The 18063-nt window shown below is 37.9% G+C and overlaps 1 pseudogene; it reads right to left on the bottom strand.

Annotated features, from left to right (window-relative positions):
* Positions 1–1550: 1550 nt before the first annotated feature.
* On the bottom strand, positions 1551–13146 carry LOC101546447 (calcyclin-binding protein-like; annotated as a pseudogene).
* Between the last annotated feature and the right edge of the window lie 4917 nt (positions 13147–18063).

Here is an 18063-nt window from a genome sequence, read left to right on the forward strand (position 1 = left end):
TTTACCCTTTTTCAAATCCCAGGATTACTTATGTATTCTGGAGCTATAACTTGATTTATACCCTGCTTTCTCCCCCTCCCCCCAATCCATAAACTTTAAAATCGTCTGTAAAATTTGATTTGGTGTCTGCGGTGCCCATGTTGGTGTCGCTAACATTAATCCCTGCACTCTGTTCCATCCCCCAACGCAGTGCTGCCCAGGCTCCAGTCTGTAACTGTGGCTCAATGAGTGCGCATAGAGCCCAGCAATTCCACTTCGTGGCTTCTACCCCAAACACCCCCAAACTCTATTCAGAAAAGACGTTTGCACTCCTATGCTCATTGCGAGAATCTGGGAAGAACCCATGTCCAAAAGATGACTGAATAAAGAGACTATAGCACTTATATACACAATGGAAGACTACTCGGCTTTAAGAAAGGGCGAAGCCAGGCAGTTTGCTGCTGTGTGGACCAATCTGGAGAGTATCATGCTGAGTGAAGCAAAGAAAGATCTCTTCCATTATGTACAATATGAAGAAACATAGTAGGGGTATAACAAATACCCAAAGGCTACAGAAACCCAAAGACTAGTCTTTCAAGCTTCCCACAGGGAAGCAGGGAGGGGGATGAAGTAGGGGAGGGGGCCAATGGGACAGTGATAGACGGAAGTGAACATTTTGCTGGAGGGAGTCGTGAGGGACCGTGTTATGTGTAAAATATGTCATTAACCGTACTGTAAAGCACGGTGGTTAAAATTTAAAAAATAAATACATAATAAAAAATTTTTTTAAGTCATAAAACCAACCCATCCCTATAGTTCTCAATCCGTGACTGGTGGAAACGGATATAAAGTTCTAGTTCTCCTGCCTCTTGGTTGCCCTAATAAGCATGATTTGTCAAATTTATCCCGTGGGAATAAGTTCCAATCACCCTCACAGTGATTGGATGGACAACCCAGCCTTTATTGGTTGACTTATTGAATAACTAACTATATTAATAATAATATTCAATATTATTATTAAATAATAAAAAAGAATAATTCTCTTTACTGACAGTGCAAATAAAACACTTTGTTTTAAATCCCTCCCTCTGTTTTACTGCTAGAGAAAGATTTTTTTTGTTTGGTTGTTTTTTGTTTGTTTTGTTTGGTTGTTTTGGGGCTTTACCCAGCTCTGCTTAGGATTTATTCTGCCTCTGTGCTCAGGTATCACCTGGTGGTGTGGTTATGCTTGGGGGACCATACATTTTGCCAGGGATCAGACCTGTGATGGCAAGCTACTTACCTGCTGCAACATCTCTTCGGTTCTAGGACACTATTTTCAATAGCCTTTCCCTTTCTCACCTAGATTGTTATTTGTGTATAGAAACACAACCAACTTTTATGCCTTGATTTAGTACCCTGATAATTTGCTGTATTGGTCTGTTTACTTATTTATTTTGTTTCTGGAAAGGAAGAACAGGCTTTTCATTAAAATATTATGGAAATCACTGTCAAATACATTGGTGTAACTCCGCATCGTTTCCTAATTGAAATCACTAATATTTCAACATTATAGTCCCCAAATTTGGATTTCAAAATCTCAGAATTCTGTCTCTTTTGGCTGGCTTTTCTCTTGATTCTACCTAGGCTTTATCGACGGTTCGCTTCATAGCATCTCCATCTTCATAAGTTTTATTTAGAACATGCATCAGACCCTCTCTCAATCTTTCTCTGTGTCAGTGGGGGGTGCTTTTCTTTCTCTTTGCACTCTTTCTTCAGCCTGAGTCAGGTAGTCCCATACATGCTTTCCGCTTGTTTTCTACGTAAGATAAGAACTGTGTCTGTCTTGACATTTTGAGAACTGCCTTCCACAGAGATGGGTTTCGAGAGATTGTTCACCATCACAGAGTGATTCCTCCCGTTAGGGTCAAATGCCCTCTCGTGTATGCTCTTGTGGGGGGGGGGGAGGCGGGGGAGGCACCTGGTGCACTCCAGTTCCAGTGTTGTGGACCTTCACGGTCCCGTCAGACTGCTCCCATCCGTAATTACTGCTCTTCACTGTGTAGCCCGTTGTCATGGAAGCCACCAGAGCAACAGGCTTCTCATTGTCAACAAGTTCTGTTTTCTTCCGTGACTGAGGCTGCCTCTTGTTCTTGCGTTGTTTGTCTTAGATTTCTCAGCTGTAAGGCCCTTATGTACTCTTTGTAGTGGTCTTTCCCATGAATCCCTTCACCTCTTGTAAATCTTCCTGTACCTTCTCCAGGATGGCAGCCCTGGTTGGGCAGGGCAGGGCGGGCTGAGCTGCTCCAGGGAGGGCAACAAAGGCAGTGACAGCGAGTGTGGAGGGGGCGCGAGACTGTGCACTCACTCCCTGTGTCTGGAACCTGGTTTATTGTTTATTTTTATCAGTGGGGTCTTTTAGGCTCTTCTGTGTCTATCCTTTTGATCTCTATTTTTGACCTACTTGCTATGGACTAGAGCAATAGCAGGCACAGCAGGTAGGGAATTTGCCTTGCATGCAGCTGACCCCCGTTCTATTCCTCCACCTCTTTGGAGAGCCCGGCAAGCTACTGAGAGTATCCCGTCCGCATAGCAGAGCCTGGCAAGCTATCTGTGTCATATTAAATATGCCAAAAACAGTCACAAGTCTCACAATGGAGACAGTTACTGGTGCCTGCTTGAGCAAATAGATGAACAATGGGAGGACAGTGCTATACAGACAGCGCTATCCCCTGGGAATAAGTTCCAATCACCCCCACAGTGATTGGATGGACAACCCAGCCTTTGTTGGTTGACTTTATTGAATGACTCTCTCATTCTCTTTACTGACACTGCAAATAAAACACTTTGTTTTAAATCCTTCCCTCTGGTTCTACTTCTAGAGAAATAACTTTGAGGTTTGGGGAAAGAGTTAGCTAAGATTTTAAAACTTACACATAACTCTACATCCTAAATATCTTTCAATACTAAGTGGACTTTAAGTAAAATCATTTTCTCAATCCTTCTGATAACCTAATTGTAGTACATTTCCAAGCTAGAATACATTTCAAAAAGCATCCATTTGACCCCAATTCTTTGGCCCACATGGAATATAGGAGCTTGTTGCTTGAGCTTTGGATGGATTTTTGGTTTTTTGTTTTAGTAGACAACAATTAGTCTCCCTTAGATTCCCTCTGCATTTCCCCATGGAGTCCATAAGCTATATTCTGGAAAATTCTCTTAGTGCATTTAGTTAGTGATCATTGAAGGCTAGGATTATTTTTTTTTATTTTGTTTTTTATTTGTTAATGAATCACAGTGACGTACAGTTGCAGACTTACAAATTTTTATGTTTATGTTTCAGTCATACAATGATTGAGTACCCATCCCTTCACCAGTACCCGTTCTCCACCACCAATATTCCTAGTATTCTTCCCATCACCCCCTCCATTTCCTCCCTCTCCTTGCACCCTCCCTTTGACTCTCTCTCTCTCTCTCTCTCTCTCTCTCTCTCTCTCTCTCTCCCTCCTTTAGGGTGTTGTGGTCTACAATGCCCTAAGTATTAAGTGGCCATCATGTTCAGTCCATAGTCTACTTTCAGCACACGTCTGCCATTCTAAGTGGTCCTCCAAGCATCCTTTACTTGGTGGTCCCTTCTCTATCTGAGCTGCAGATCAGCTCAGAGGAGCTGGGTTGAGTACATGCACCTTGTTTGCATCACAGTTTCCAGTCCTGGATACCTGTGAATGTTTGGAATTACTGCATGACTGACTTATTCCTGAGAAAGTATAATATTACTGACCAATAACCCCTTTACAGGTAGATCATGGGGCTACAAAAGAAAAGAAAATACATTCTTATTTTCATTTCTGCATTGGCTTACAGACAATCCTGATGACCTGGTGGGATCATCATATAATCACAGAAGGCACAACAGGAATGTCTTTTGTAATTCATGTAGTAAACTGATTTCTACAGAATGTGTTGCCTGAGCATATTCACTGACTACAGAGGTTTTCCCCACCTCTCTCTGTATATTGTTAAATATTTAAACAGTTCACTTCTACTACTTCTTGTTCCTTGCTTGAGATTGTGACGAGTACTTTCCTTCTTTTCCTTTTATCCCTTCATCTCCTCTCACATGTCTGCATGCAAATCATGCTCTTGTTAATCAAAGAATGGAATGAAAACCAGAATAAGTGAAGAAATGAAAGAAGTAACATGGTTCTCTTCCTTGCTGATATTGTTTGCAGCATGTTATTTATTTAGTATCTGTGGTATCTGATTTCAATGAAACATTTATTTAGAATGCCTTCAGAAGTGTCTTGGATAGAAGTTTTAGTTTCTAGATGCTGATTGTTTCTACAAAATGTCATTCATTAATTGAAATTTTATTTGTCTTTTACTTCCCCAGCACCATATTTGTGTATGCCCAAGTTCCTAGACTCTCTTTCAAATACATTAAGGCAATGGGCTCCTAATAACTTTTGCCTCTTTAAATTGATCGCCATAGTGTGCAAAGTGTTTTATATTCCCAAATCTGACCTTTTAATTTTTGTCTTAACAAAATATTCCATTTATATATTGCTGATAATTTTTCAAAAACTCTAGAGTTAGAATATGCATTCATATTAATAGAGTCATAACCCCACTGGATAAAAATGAAATAGCTAATTAATTCTTTCCACATGAACTTAGATATGTAAATTTGAAGACTGATAGGACAGCTTTTCTTGAATTGTTTTCAATTTTATTGCCAATAACAAATTTCTCTTCGGTCAAATGATCTAAAACTTATTTTTCTATTATAAATTAAAAGACAACTTGGTCCATTTAGCTTGGTGGATGCGCTCGTGATATGTTAGCACAATGACTCAACTTTTGCTTGATGTCATTTTTATCTGCAACTTCAAATGGGTCAGCCATTTGAAATTAAGCTACTCTCACTTCTTATATAATTGCTGAAGCAATTTAACACATTATTATCAGAGAAGCTCTTATGCTAAGTGGATTTTAATGTATGTGAATATTATCTATGGAAGAGGGCAAAGAAATGAACAGGGAAGTGATCTGAGCACCTTCTTTAATTCTGATAGTGTTATTATGGTTTATTTCAATTTCTTTTCCTCTGGAATTTTCCGGTGCCCAATAACTGCCAGATACATAGTATAGCAGTGAACCGACATGAGAATATGAGGCGTGATTAGCTGAATCTTGGTGGAAAGACTTAAATCTTTACTGGACATTTCTGTAATACTTAAAAATCTTTAAAAATTATCACTTTCTACAGCTTTCTAGTAACACTATTAACATTTATATCTGAGTTAACATAGCAAAAACAATAGTCCAACAGGATGATACATATACATCTACAAAGAACAATAATTAACCCATCATGCACTGCCCCAGACTATAAAATTATAGTTGCAAAATTATCCTTCTTGAAATAATTTCAGAAATATCCAATAAAAATATGACACATTCTGTACTCATCCGCACATCTAAATATTGCCAGTTTTAATTTAATTACATTTTAGAATTCAAAGCATCTGTAAAACATAATATGCCTCATCCATCGTTGTCTCTCTAGTGACTAGCAGAACTCATGGCATGCAATAAATATTTAAATAGCATAATACTTTGAGAAAAATCAGTTTATAGATGAAGAAACCAAATATCAGAGAACTGAGATACACACACAGAATCATGCATAGTAAAAGGGGGACTGAGAGTTGGTCAATACAAATCTTGCAATTTCTGTAATTTCTACGTTTTAATCAAATAGTCCATTTTTTTAGTTGCAGAGATCAGAAAGCGTCCATTTGCTATGCTTAAACTTTTCCTCTGCATCTCACTACATCATTTGCTAGAGAAGGTCCAACCCATTGGATAGGATATAAAGATCATACAGAGTCCCTTTACATTGGTAAACAATCAATCAGGAGAACTAATCCCACATGGCATGTGTGACAATAATCTCAAAATGATATTTGTTGTTTAGGGGCTACAACTGGAAGTGCTCAGGGATTATTCCTGGTTCTGTGCTCAGAGGACCTTATGTGATGTGTGACATTATGTAATACCAGATGGAAACAAAGTCAGCTGCATGCAAGGAAGCACCTTAACCTCTGTACTTTATCTCTGGCCATTATCCTTTTTTTGGATATATTTTGATATTTCTGTTAAGTCAGAAGCATACAGATATAATTTTTTATTTGAAGCTTTTTCCAGTTTTTCTAAATATTATTAATTTCTCAAAGCTCACAAGTGGTCATTCAGTATCTTAAAAATTTATTTGAGAACAAGATCCAATTTGATTTATCCTCAGTGGTACAATTAAAATGAGTAACATAACACAAGTAAAAGGCAAAAGTCACAATTCTTTCATGTAACTGACTTTGTAAATTAATTGTTATAATAATCAAAATATAGTTATTCAAGGAATAATTGCAATGTATTAGACAAGGTAATTTCCATTTTGAACCATATAGGTAAGTTCTTCTCAAATTTAGTTCCATATAAAGCATTAGCTGTTGTCACAACAACAGTGATCTGTTACTTTGTACATTTCAATAAATATCATTTAAGTTTGACTTGCCAATAATGTTAATGCTTATCTTTGACACATTATCAATCTCAGACCCTCTATTGCTTTGTGTAATCTATGTTTTAACAGCTCCCATGCAGCTGAAGGTGGTGATCTGCGTAAACTCAGAGTCACTTTTTATTTTTACTTTCCTCTCACCCTCTATGTTCAATCATTTGTCATATCAGATGAACTCTATTTTATAAATGTATCTGACAACTAGATTCTTCTTACCATGATCATTAGCCTAGTTCATGCCTTTATCCTAGTTCCTATTAATTTAGGACAAGGTTAAAGGTATCTCTATCTATCCTTTCCCTTTCATGTTTCAACTACCATTCTTTTTGATTGATCAGTTAAAACTGGCCAAATATATGATAAGTAACAAAGAATCCCTATGAGTGAGAAACGCTCTACACAATCCCATTGTCTAGGCAGGAAGGCAAATACATAGGTCATTTTAACCTAATGTTTTCAAGTGCTATGACAGAAATACATAAAAACATCCCAGGGGAATGCAGAAGGTTTCTTAAGATTGCTCACAGGTCTTTCTTTCCATCAAGCAAATCTTAAATACCATCTGCCAGAGGCAATGGTCACAAACACAAATCCTTACGCTATCACACAGGTTTAAATATTGGTAAAGTAAGCAGATATAATACAATGGGAAATGTTTAGAAAATTGTGGAGGTCTGGAAAGCATATGCTTATATTAAAGGGTTGGTAGCTTCTCAACTCTAACCAATTATGGTCATGAGATTTACTGTGACTAAAGCTTCTGTTTTAGTCTCTCCCCTCCCTGCCTACTCACCCCCATCCGAGTAGCTAGTAACTGGAAGTCTATTCAGTCTCCCAATTTTAAAATGTTTTCCATTTTTTAATCCAAATTACAAGCAGAAAAAAACACCCCTTAACACACACACACACACACACACAAATACTGTCAAAGCCAACTAAAATATATCTGCAGGCCTCCAGTTTGTAACCTTTGGCCCATAAGAGAATAAGAACTTCTTAGGAATATAGTCAAGACTTTTCATAATCTAGACCAAATCTACTCTTCCTTTTAGCTTTTAGGTTACCTCATACTATGCACACGGGTTTCTGGAACACTTCTTTCAATCTCATGCCAAATGTTTTTGATCTTTGTCTGAAATACATTCTGCCTTACCTCATTAATCTGGTGAAATCCAATCCACTTGCAGGGTCCAAAACAAATATCAACCACTAAAATAAAGTTTACAGAAGTGCACGGCCGCATTTGCCATCTAGTTCTCCCTCTCAGAGAACCCAGCAAACTACCAAGAGTATCCTGCCCGCACGGCAAGGCCTGCAAGCTCCCCGTGGCATATTTGATACGCCAAAAACAGTAATAATGACGGGTCTTATTCCCCTGACCCTGATAGAGCCTCCAATGCGGCACCATGGGGAAGGACGAGTAAAGAGAGGCAGGGGATATTGGTGGGAGGGAATGTGCACTGGTGGAGGGATGGGTGTTTGATCATTGTATGACTGTAACCCAAACTTGAAAGCTTGTAAGTATCTCACAGTGATTCAATAAAATTAAAAAGAGAGAGAGAGAGACAGAGACAGAGAGAGAGAGAAAGAGAGAGAGAGGCTGCTAAAATCTCAGGGCTAGGACAAATGGAGACATTACTGGCACCGGCTTGAGCAAATCGATGAACAACGAGATGACAGTGACACAGTGATATAAATATCCATATAGATTCAAGGTATATGCTTAGATTAAAATGTTGGTAGATTTATTTTTTCTCCTGCAACATTTTATTTCCCTTACCAGTAAACTAATTTCATCTGATTCAAAATATCACCAATTCTAACTTTTCCCCCTTCTGGTTTAAATTATTAAGTTCTTACCCCAGTGGATTGTGTTTTTGTTTAATTAAAGCTCTATTACATACATTTTTAAAGACTTGTTACATTTTATGCAGAATTCAAGGTGAGTGACATGAACTCTGTTAGGGCATGGTTTTGGATTTCTGACTGCAGACAAGGACCACACAGGAATGCAATTAGCAAGCAGGTAGTTCAATAAGCTGGCTAGCCAGGGTCGTGCAAATGCACACAGTGACACGCAGGTCCCATGTGCTAGGCATGGCCCCGAGCTTCAAAGGAGATCTTATATAGGCCTTCACCGGCCGTTACAGCAGAGCCTGTGCATTTCATAGCCAATAGATTTGTAATGATACATATTTTCCTAACCAATTCCTTTAGAAGGACATCACTCCTTAGCCTATAGTTTTAGAGATCAGCGTTTGCGTCAATATTCAGGAATGTCCTGGGTATTAGGGCAGTCATGGGTCTAGTGGCATGGACTAAGGAGGCATCTAAGAGGCATCTGGTTATCTGGTCTGACTTGCAACCTGGGGCACCTGTATCTGAGTTCCTTGCTCAGGGGCAGAAAAACAAGTTATTCTGCAATGCGGGCTCCTGAAAAAAGAATCTTGAGAAAGCTAAACTAATTCCTACAGTCTGTTCTGGGCCAATTCCTCACAAACTAGCTTGTGTTCATTATGTGGCTAGAATCTTTTTTTATTTCCCAAGCACTGATATATATTTTTTCTTTTTTAGTTTTTAACCACACCTGGCAATACTTAGGGCTTACTCCTAGTGGTGCTCAGATATGATATGCTTAATGCCCTGAGAGCATTTGTATTCATTCCCTATTGTGTATATAACAAAAAATACTTTTAAAAAATTTGTTATTTCTAAGATAAGAGATTCTACTTGGTGCGTCATTGGGTGAAATAAAGGGGACAGCAGGGTCATGCTTCCTTAGGCTTCAGAGAAGTTGGTTGCAGCTGCTAAAGGTTACCTGTGTTCTTAAGTCACAGTCTCTTCCTCTGCCTCAGATCCAGACAAGGTGGGTCAAGTAGTTCACATATACCAAGTAAGTCAAAACTCTCCCTTCCATTTTTGCCTCCATTTTCACTTGAAGGACTCTGATGGTTGTTTTGAACCGCAAACAGGACCCTATCGGTGAAAAAATTCTGGTCTTACAGGGACAGGGCTACCTGATATAGGTAAGACAGTTAGGCAAAATAACTATTTCACACACTGTTCTGTAGGAACAGCTTTGCAGAAGCAATAAATGCTCTTCCACTGCTTTGCAGTAACAACATGCAGAAATTCATTCAATCACCCCCTCTTGTGCCTGCTTACCTTTTATCTTAGAAACAGTCAAAAGGATGTAAGAATTTATAGTCTAAGAGTATTGCAGGCAGGCAGGTAAAAACAGTGTCTGAGACCTAAAGACAGGGGGGAAATGATGTCTGAAAACTAAATTGGCCCCAGGACATAGAAGCCTTTAACACAAAAGACCCATCTCAGGCGCTTATAAAACCATTCAGTTGCAGAATTCCAGGCTCCAGCACAGAATAAAGGCACAGGATATCACCCACAAAGACTCAAGAGTCAACCAGTGCTTTCCCTCAGGAATCAATCAATGATTTTCCCCAGGAAAAACCCCATTAACTCCAATTCTTATAAAGACTTTGGGACAATGACAATTATGAAAAATATTCTTACTTAACCATTCCCAAAATGCTATGCTGTTTCCCCCCCCCCATTCTAGAGCAGCCTTTGTTCTCTCTTGAGCACATATTTCTCTTTAGCTCCTTCTCTCCTTACCCCCCTTTATTTTCTGATAAACTTATTTTAGTTCATTATTCATCTCTTGGAATTCTTTTCTGTGAGGGAAAGGCAATGGATGACCTGATGAGCCTGGATAAGATTTAGGAACCACTTTCCAATTCCACTGCAAAGAGTAATTTCCCACTCCAGCCTAAGTCCACAGTTCCGTAGAAATCAGGGTGCAGTAAACCATCTCCTGCCGTGCATAACAAGTTGTCATCAGGTGCAACTTTGGGGCTGGTGGATTGTGAACATCTGTGTTGTACAGAGGGCTCATTGCAGACTTTTGGTTTGTTTTATTTGGGGGTCATGCTCAGTAATGTTTAAGGGTTACTCCTGGTTCTGCACTCAGCAATTATTCCTGGCATTGCTCAGGGGACCATATGGGACTCCGAGGATCTAAGCCGCGTGCAAGGCGAGCACCCTACCTGCTAGTACTTTCTCATTGCAGACTTGTAGCAGTGCTATATAACAGGCACTTCCTAGTGACCGTTGTGGATGAAGAAGGAAGCAGTAGATTTCCTTCTAGAGGCTGTTGTTATCTCTTCATAAAAGTCACTGGGCGAACCGTACTCCTCAGCTGCTGAGAGTCTAGTCTCGACCAGCAACAGAGGCTTTGAGTATCCTTAAAGTCCTGGTCCTCCTGCTTGATCCACAACCTGCATTGCCCTGGTTCTCCACTTTGCTGTAACTGTTTGCAGCTCTGATGTTCCTCTCCCAACTCTGCCAACACTGTGAGTTCTTGGAACCCACTTTCAAAAATGCAGATACATGGATTGTACAGGAATACCCTGGTGATAAACAGTTGCAAGTGGAGAGATATTTAATCAGTTTCTGATTGTGTTTTAAGGGGGCTGTTTCCTGATGCAATTTATTCTGCCTAGTTTCTCTTGGTTTCACTTTCTGAATCATCCCTTTTCCACTGTAATCAGAATGTGTTTTCAGGTGAGTATTTTTCCGTCCTTTATCCTATTTGTACAAGTGTGGAGGTGCAGCAATCTTATTTTATTTGACAGTGTTTTTTATTCTTACAGCCCAGAGTCGGAGTCTGTCTTTAAAAATAATTATCTTAAATATTCTGTGACCTTCCTCCTCTCACTGGGATTTAAGCCTTAAAAGTCAAACCTACAAATCCGTGTTTAAAGTCTTTCTCTACCTTTAACTTCTGCTTAGACAACTATAGGTCAACACCCTTAAATGTTTAAAGAAGATCTAGATTGAGTGGATATATAAACCATGCTCTAAAAATGTTTACAGAATCTTTCTGATGAAATAATTGGACTCTGAAGCTGTTATTCTAATCTTGCTGAAATCTTATCAGATTTTAAAGTCAAACCCTCTTTATCTGATAAAAAATTATCTTCTAATTTAGCCTTAATATATTATACCTTCTGCTTATCCTCTTGGCCACACAGAGTTAATACCACGCAATGTAGGAGGTAACTATAAAAACTCATGAACAACACTAAGTGGGGATTATCAGAGACCATTTAGGAAGATGTTTATCTCAAATATTATTAGAAATAAATGGATCAAATATTACAATTAATATGGAATGGGTAGCATTGCTTATGTATCTATATGTTTCTTAGTAAATACTTTTTAATAATACATAATCTATGTCCGATTAGTATTCTATCTTTTTCCAACTTCTGTGAGAACTATCCTTTTGTCATCTGTAGCAACAACTGATATTGAGACCCTCTTTGACTTTGGCATCAAACAAGGATATAGCAGCTATCTTGTGGAAAAATTTGTACTACTCATATCCACAAGGCTTATGGTTATTTTGGTCTTGGTTTCTGCAGTGCTTGGGAATGAATCCAGGTTTCATGTATGCCAAGTTTGTACTTGACCACTGAGCCATATTCCTTGTCCTCCTGAGTTTATTAAATTTTTTAAAGCTAGTAACTTCAACTTAATTTGCAGAAATAATTGTTTAAAGCAACTATGGAATGCCTTGTTTGATATGACAAAGGGGGGCAATTAAAATCAAATGAAAGTATTAAGAAAGGACTCAAATTGTCCTAATGAGCAGGAGATTCAATTACCCATTAACCAATTACAAAATTTGGGTCAAACTCAGGTCACCTCTGATTATGGTCACCCTGGTCAGCTCTGCAGCTGGTAGAGTAGAGGCTTTTTATTTGTAAGACTGTATTTGTATTTATAGCTTAGTTTGCTCATGCTGTTAATATATTTAGGAGTAAGTGTCACTGAAAGGCCAATAAAATTTTCTCTAGCTTCTTGAAACCTCTTTTATTCTTGTTTTTGTGTTTTTCAAAACTTCTCCCTTACCTCTTCCAGATCTTTCCCCTGTCCATTCCCTTGCCCTTCTGCTATAATTTCCCATATAACTTCTCCTTCCACATCTCTTGCTCACACAAAACACAGTATGATTTCCCAAGGGCTTTAATCAGATTCCTTTTACGTACTCCTCCTTCATCTTAATTTTCTCCTAAACAAAAATATAAGCATCTTCCCCAAAATATTAGATTTGCAGGTCCTTAAGGAACTGCTAGAGGAGGTTCATGCTATTTTCGACTGTGCCACATATATACTATGGTATCAAACAAGAACTGTTCAGTTTTGGGTGATCTAGAGGGAGTTGCTTCACACTTAGTAATGCAGCTGCTTAACTGCCTAACAAACACACATTCTTTTCTTCTTCCATACAGGAATATCTTTTCCAATTTCATCCGAAGTCAAGTGTGTCATGTGAGTGAAGTTTAACCTGAGACCATGAATGGAATAAGCAGCACTCAGAGACTAGGACCCTACATACTTCCCATCAGTGCACCTCCCCATTCTTCCTCATCCTTCGCACTGGGAGACAAGGATGTGAAGATAACAGAGGTTTCACCATCTTCCATCTCTAAGTGATTCTGTGGAAAACTGTCAATTAGAAAAGGAAACCTCAGTTTACTTTTGTCAGCTGCTATGAGCTGTCCCGTTTTTGAAAGCCCCATCCTTCATTTTTTACTTCCTGTGAATTCCTGTAATCTATCTGATAACCAGAGAGTTAACAGCTGTTCAAATAAAGTTCTCCCCTCAGAGTTTAGACTCACCCAGAGGCAAAGATAATGGGAAATATCTTAGAAAATGGCCAGACAAGGATCTGTTGGATTCTTGAATTCTCTATAACAGTCTTGTCAGTTGACAAGAAAGACAAAGAGTCAAGATTTTATTAAAAAGACCTATGTAATGCCTTATCTTGACCTTCCCCGAATTCTCTGTAACACAAAGACCCCACCCCATGTTTCTATAAAGAACCACCAAAAGAGCCATAGTTAACTACGTATGCTAAGTTCCTCCCACACAGGGGAGTTTATTTTCCGTTCTCTTCTACTTTTCAATAAAATTTTCTACTTTCCAACTCTAGTCCAAGCATCTTAATAAGTCAATATTTTCATCTTTGAAAATATAAAGAAGCTGGAAATTTTGGATATATGCAGAAACTTGCTATCACCACTCCTACTTCACAATCACTATTTATGTATCTAGTAAACTTGGGATAGAGGTTTCTATTGCTTTTATACTATTATACATTTCTGGTTTTATTTTCTAGAGAAAATGATTATTATTTTATTTTCTATGGAAATACTATTTTTCTTAAAATTAAATTGTTTATTAAGTTGACCAAGTATATTCTTTCATTCCATTGACCCCCAAACTTATTGAGTACTGTCTTTTAGATATGAGCTGGAACTTTTTCTAAGAGTGCAAAAGGCTTTATGATTCTCTTGCTTTTCTAAGTTCACTTTCATTTTGTATATGTGATCTAATGTCTGTGCACCATCCTCTATTTTCCTATTGAATTCTATAATTGTTATTTCTCAATGGCACCACCACTACATTCTTTTTAAAATGTTTCCACAGCTATTTAATTCTATTAGACATAATTAAATTGTCTGTTTTCTTATTCATGTATTATTGTTGGGTAAAAGAAACCTGAAGTATTTTTTCTATGTGGAATCTCAAGTGCATATGCTATATAACTTTAAACAGAAAACATTTATCTACTTTCTTGCTTCACCAAAATATGACAACTAATATTTGATGGTATACAATAGCTTGTTTTAAAATTGCAATTTATATTCTTTTTTTCCTAATACTTATAGTCACTTTCCTCCACCCAAAGCTAAGTGCTTTTGGAAATTTTCATTACTTTTATGTTTTGTTATTAAAGTGAGTAAGATGCTTGAATAAAAATACAAACAATACAAAATTCAAAAGGCTCAATAAAGAAGTGAATTTTTTACTTCCTTTCCTGAGATTTAACTGATGTTTGAAGGGATGAAAGTTTTCCTTGATCTTCTTAGTGGGTCTGTCTGAAAATTAAATTGACAAAGTCAGAATGACAAGTGAAACAGAAGTTTTATTGACCTTTTAGCGTGTCCATGGGAACCTTCACAGGAGAAAGAAAGCCTGTGAAAGGAACCACAGCCAAGGGGGTTTATCTAGCAGACAAAAAAAAATAATAAATTTGTGAAGGTTTAACAAAACGTAGGGGTTGAGTTAAGGATAAATAAATAGTAAAGAAGTGATCAGGAAGGCAAGAAACATTTCAACAAAAATTAACTTGTTCAGATTTGTCACTAAATTTTCTATCAGTAGACCTCAAGAGTAGGAGAGATAATACAGGGATTAGGGTGCATAGGGCTCACCCTGTTCATGCATGGCACTTTATGGATGATTGAGCATCACTGTTCATCTCCTTGGAGGTCCCTTGCACCACTGTCTGGCCTGCTAGTCTCAGGCACTCAGGTATATTGAATCATCTGGCCCAGTGGTCAATTGGCCTAATGTCACTGGGAGTGGTGCACAGGTTCCACTACTTGGGAGTGTTAGGCATAGAGAAAGGGAGATGGGATGAAGTGTAGTGTGACCTTCCACCTCTGGTTCTTGACATCAGGTTAAGTTATTCAAGCACCTGTTAGATGTCAGAATCCACTGAAGAATTTTGAGGAATATGGCTTACAGGAAAAATGGAAGGAATCAGGGATTTTCATCTCTGAAATAAATGTGAAAAGAAGTTGCATGTACCAACACATGTTAGGGTTTGGTATCTCTCAATTTGTGCTGAGAAAATATTTTCCCGAGTGCACTTTGAAAGGTACAAAGCCTAAACATTTTCTCTCTTAAAATGCCTAGAGGAATACATTCTTTTATTTAAAAATAAAATTTTTAGATGCACCTAGTTTTTCAGTTGATATTGCTATAAATTATTTTAATTTCCCCTTTGGTCGAGTTACAATTTGATCCATTGCATTTTTACGTTTTGTCTGGATTTTTGCTTGCTCCATCATTTTTGGAAAATTACTCTGCTTCCTCATTTTGTTTAAGTTTGCTTATAAATTCTTCTGTGTTGAATTGAACAGCTGCCTTTTAGTTTGCTAGGCAAGTCTGGTATCAAGATTATATAAACTTAGGACACTGCAGTTTCTATTGCATCATGAACTAATAGTCCAGCACCTTTTAAATGATTGGAAATCTATTGTCAATTCAGATTAGAAGCAGAGAGAGTGGGGATCAGAGGGCTTACTCTTGAATGATATAATAATTTTATTTCTTTCATAAAGCCGCTAGTGTCTACGCTGAGGGAAGCAAGATCTTCAACTTCCTTTGCATGCTGGTTCTGCAATTTTCCAACTACTTCAGGTTATGACTTACCCTTCTCCTCTGAAATCTAGCCCTAATTTGTATATTCTGTTACCCAACATTTTAACTAAGGTGCAGTCTGGAGGAGAGTGATGTAGGAGCTACAGATATTAGATTATATCCAAGTCTAGGTCCCAGGAAAAGTCACAGGGAAAGAAAATGAAGGCATCTCAGTTTTACTGAAATTCTCAGTTTATAGGTAGCATCAGGAAAAGAGTGCCCACTTTACAAGCTATATTCAATTCAGGTACTCTCTGCTCTATCTAGAGGCAAGATTATCTTGGGTGAACACAATCTGAGTGACAGCCCCAGACAGGATGGGTCAGAAACTTTCTAGAACCCAAGTCTGTTGCAGAAAGAAGCTTCTCATTAGATGGTCACAGGGACTCAATTAGCATTCAATAAACTCCACAATGGAATTCCTGAACTTGAAGACATCAATTCCACCAATAAGAGTCAAGTTGTCACTCTCCACCCTGAACAAGCAGCCAAAGCCACCACTCGCAGCCACAGGGAAAACTGATGGTTTCAGCTTCCCTAGCAGCAGCATGTAGAGAATCTCCCACTTCATCCTAGATTTCATGGCTATTTTCTGGCTCTCTGCTGTCCACTATTGCTGGGGTTCATCAGCTTCCCCTGCACTCAGTTAAAGAAGTCTGCCTGAGATCTCACTGCTCTCTAGAGGAAAACCTCTTTGAATGATACCTGCTATCCATGCTACCCTCACTCACACAATCCCCAAGAATCAGAATTTCCTTATGAGTGTAAGCACTGCAGTCTGCAAAGCACAACTCCAAATCCAAATCACAGCCTTCTGTTTCTTACTGGAGGCAGATGGAGTGATCTTGCATTGTAGCTCTTATTGCCCTCTCTGAGGTCTCCTTTGTCTTCTCTTAAGACACAGTTTTTCCATCCATGTAGTTCTTATTCATAGTTTGTGTTTCACCTCATTTATCATTTAGCTGGAACTCTGGAATCTAGCATATTTACTCATCAACCATTTCCCCATAACCCCCAAATCTTAACATATTATATGCTTTACATGCAGAAGACACTGCCATCTGGAAATTATGTAACTCTTAAGAACAAATTACTTGCCCACATGGAGCTTATATATTTTTTGTTTGTTGATCATTTTAGGTCACACCTATTGATGTTCAGGACTTACTTGTGGCTCTGTGCTCAGGGATCACTCCTAATGGTGCTTAGGGGACTTTTTGGATTGGGAGATCAAATTTGGATCAGTCACAGGTCAGGAAAATATCTTAATCTCTATAGTATCTCTTTGGCCCTGGAGTTTATAGTTTAGAAGTCAGTTACTCAAAAAAAAAGAGAGAGAGAGAGAAAGAAAGAGAGAAAGAAAGAAAGAAAGAAAGAAAGAAAGAAAGAAAGAAAGAAAGAAAGAAAGAAAGAAAGAGAGAGAGAGAGAGAGAAAGAAAGAAAGAGAGAGAGAGAGAGAAAGAAAGAAAGAAAGAAAGAGAGAAAGAGAGAAAGAGAGAGAGAAAGAAAGAAAGAAAAAAGGAAAGAAAGAAAGAAAGAAAGAAAGAAAGAAAGAAAGAAAGAAAGAAAGAAAGAAAGAAAGAAAGAAAGAAAGAAAGAAAGAAAGAAAGAGTTCAGTCGTAATAAAACTATGAACAAAATTAATTTTACTAGGGTAGGTCAAATGGGGACTATTAAATAAAGATTCAGAAAAATATTCTCTAAAATGATAATATTAGAAGAATCCAGAATAATGAGAAGCACCTAGCCTTTCAAAGAACTGAGAAAGTATTTTATATAGTTTAACAAGGGTACCTACTCCAAAGATTGATCTATTTATGAACCTTATCGCTTATCCATTTGTAAAATAACTATCTATCTTTTGGTGATTTAAATGTCAGGTGTGTGCATACATAGGTAAACAGGATGAGTGTGATCTGACCTTATCAATCACAAACATGTAGAATTCTGTAAGAGTTTGTTAGGTCTGACTTAAACACTTGGATAGACATAAAAACTTAATGCCAGAAGTATGTTACTTACTTCTAAAAGAAGCAAAATAAAAGATAAAAAGATCTGAAGAAATCCTTAAGAAAAAAAATGTCATTAGATAATCTTAGACTTTCCCCCTAGTCTGCATTGTGCCAAGAGCTGCTTTTACCATCTTTTCCCTGTTTGATAGCTAATAGAAGGCCAAATATTAGATTCGTACATATGGTAATTTGCTGACACGTTTGTATCTCTAG

This window comes from Sorex araneus, chromosome 1 (assembly GCF_027595985.1).
Source record: "Sorex araneus isolate mSorAra2 chromosome 1, mSorAra2.pri, whole genome shotgun sequence".
NCBI lineage: Eukaryota > Metazoa > Chordata > Mammalia > Eulipotyphla > Soricidae > Sorex > Sorex araneus.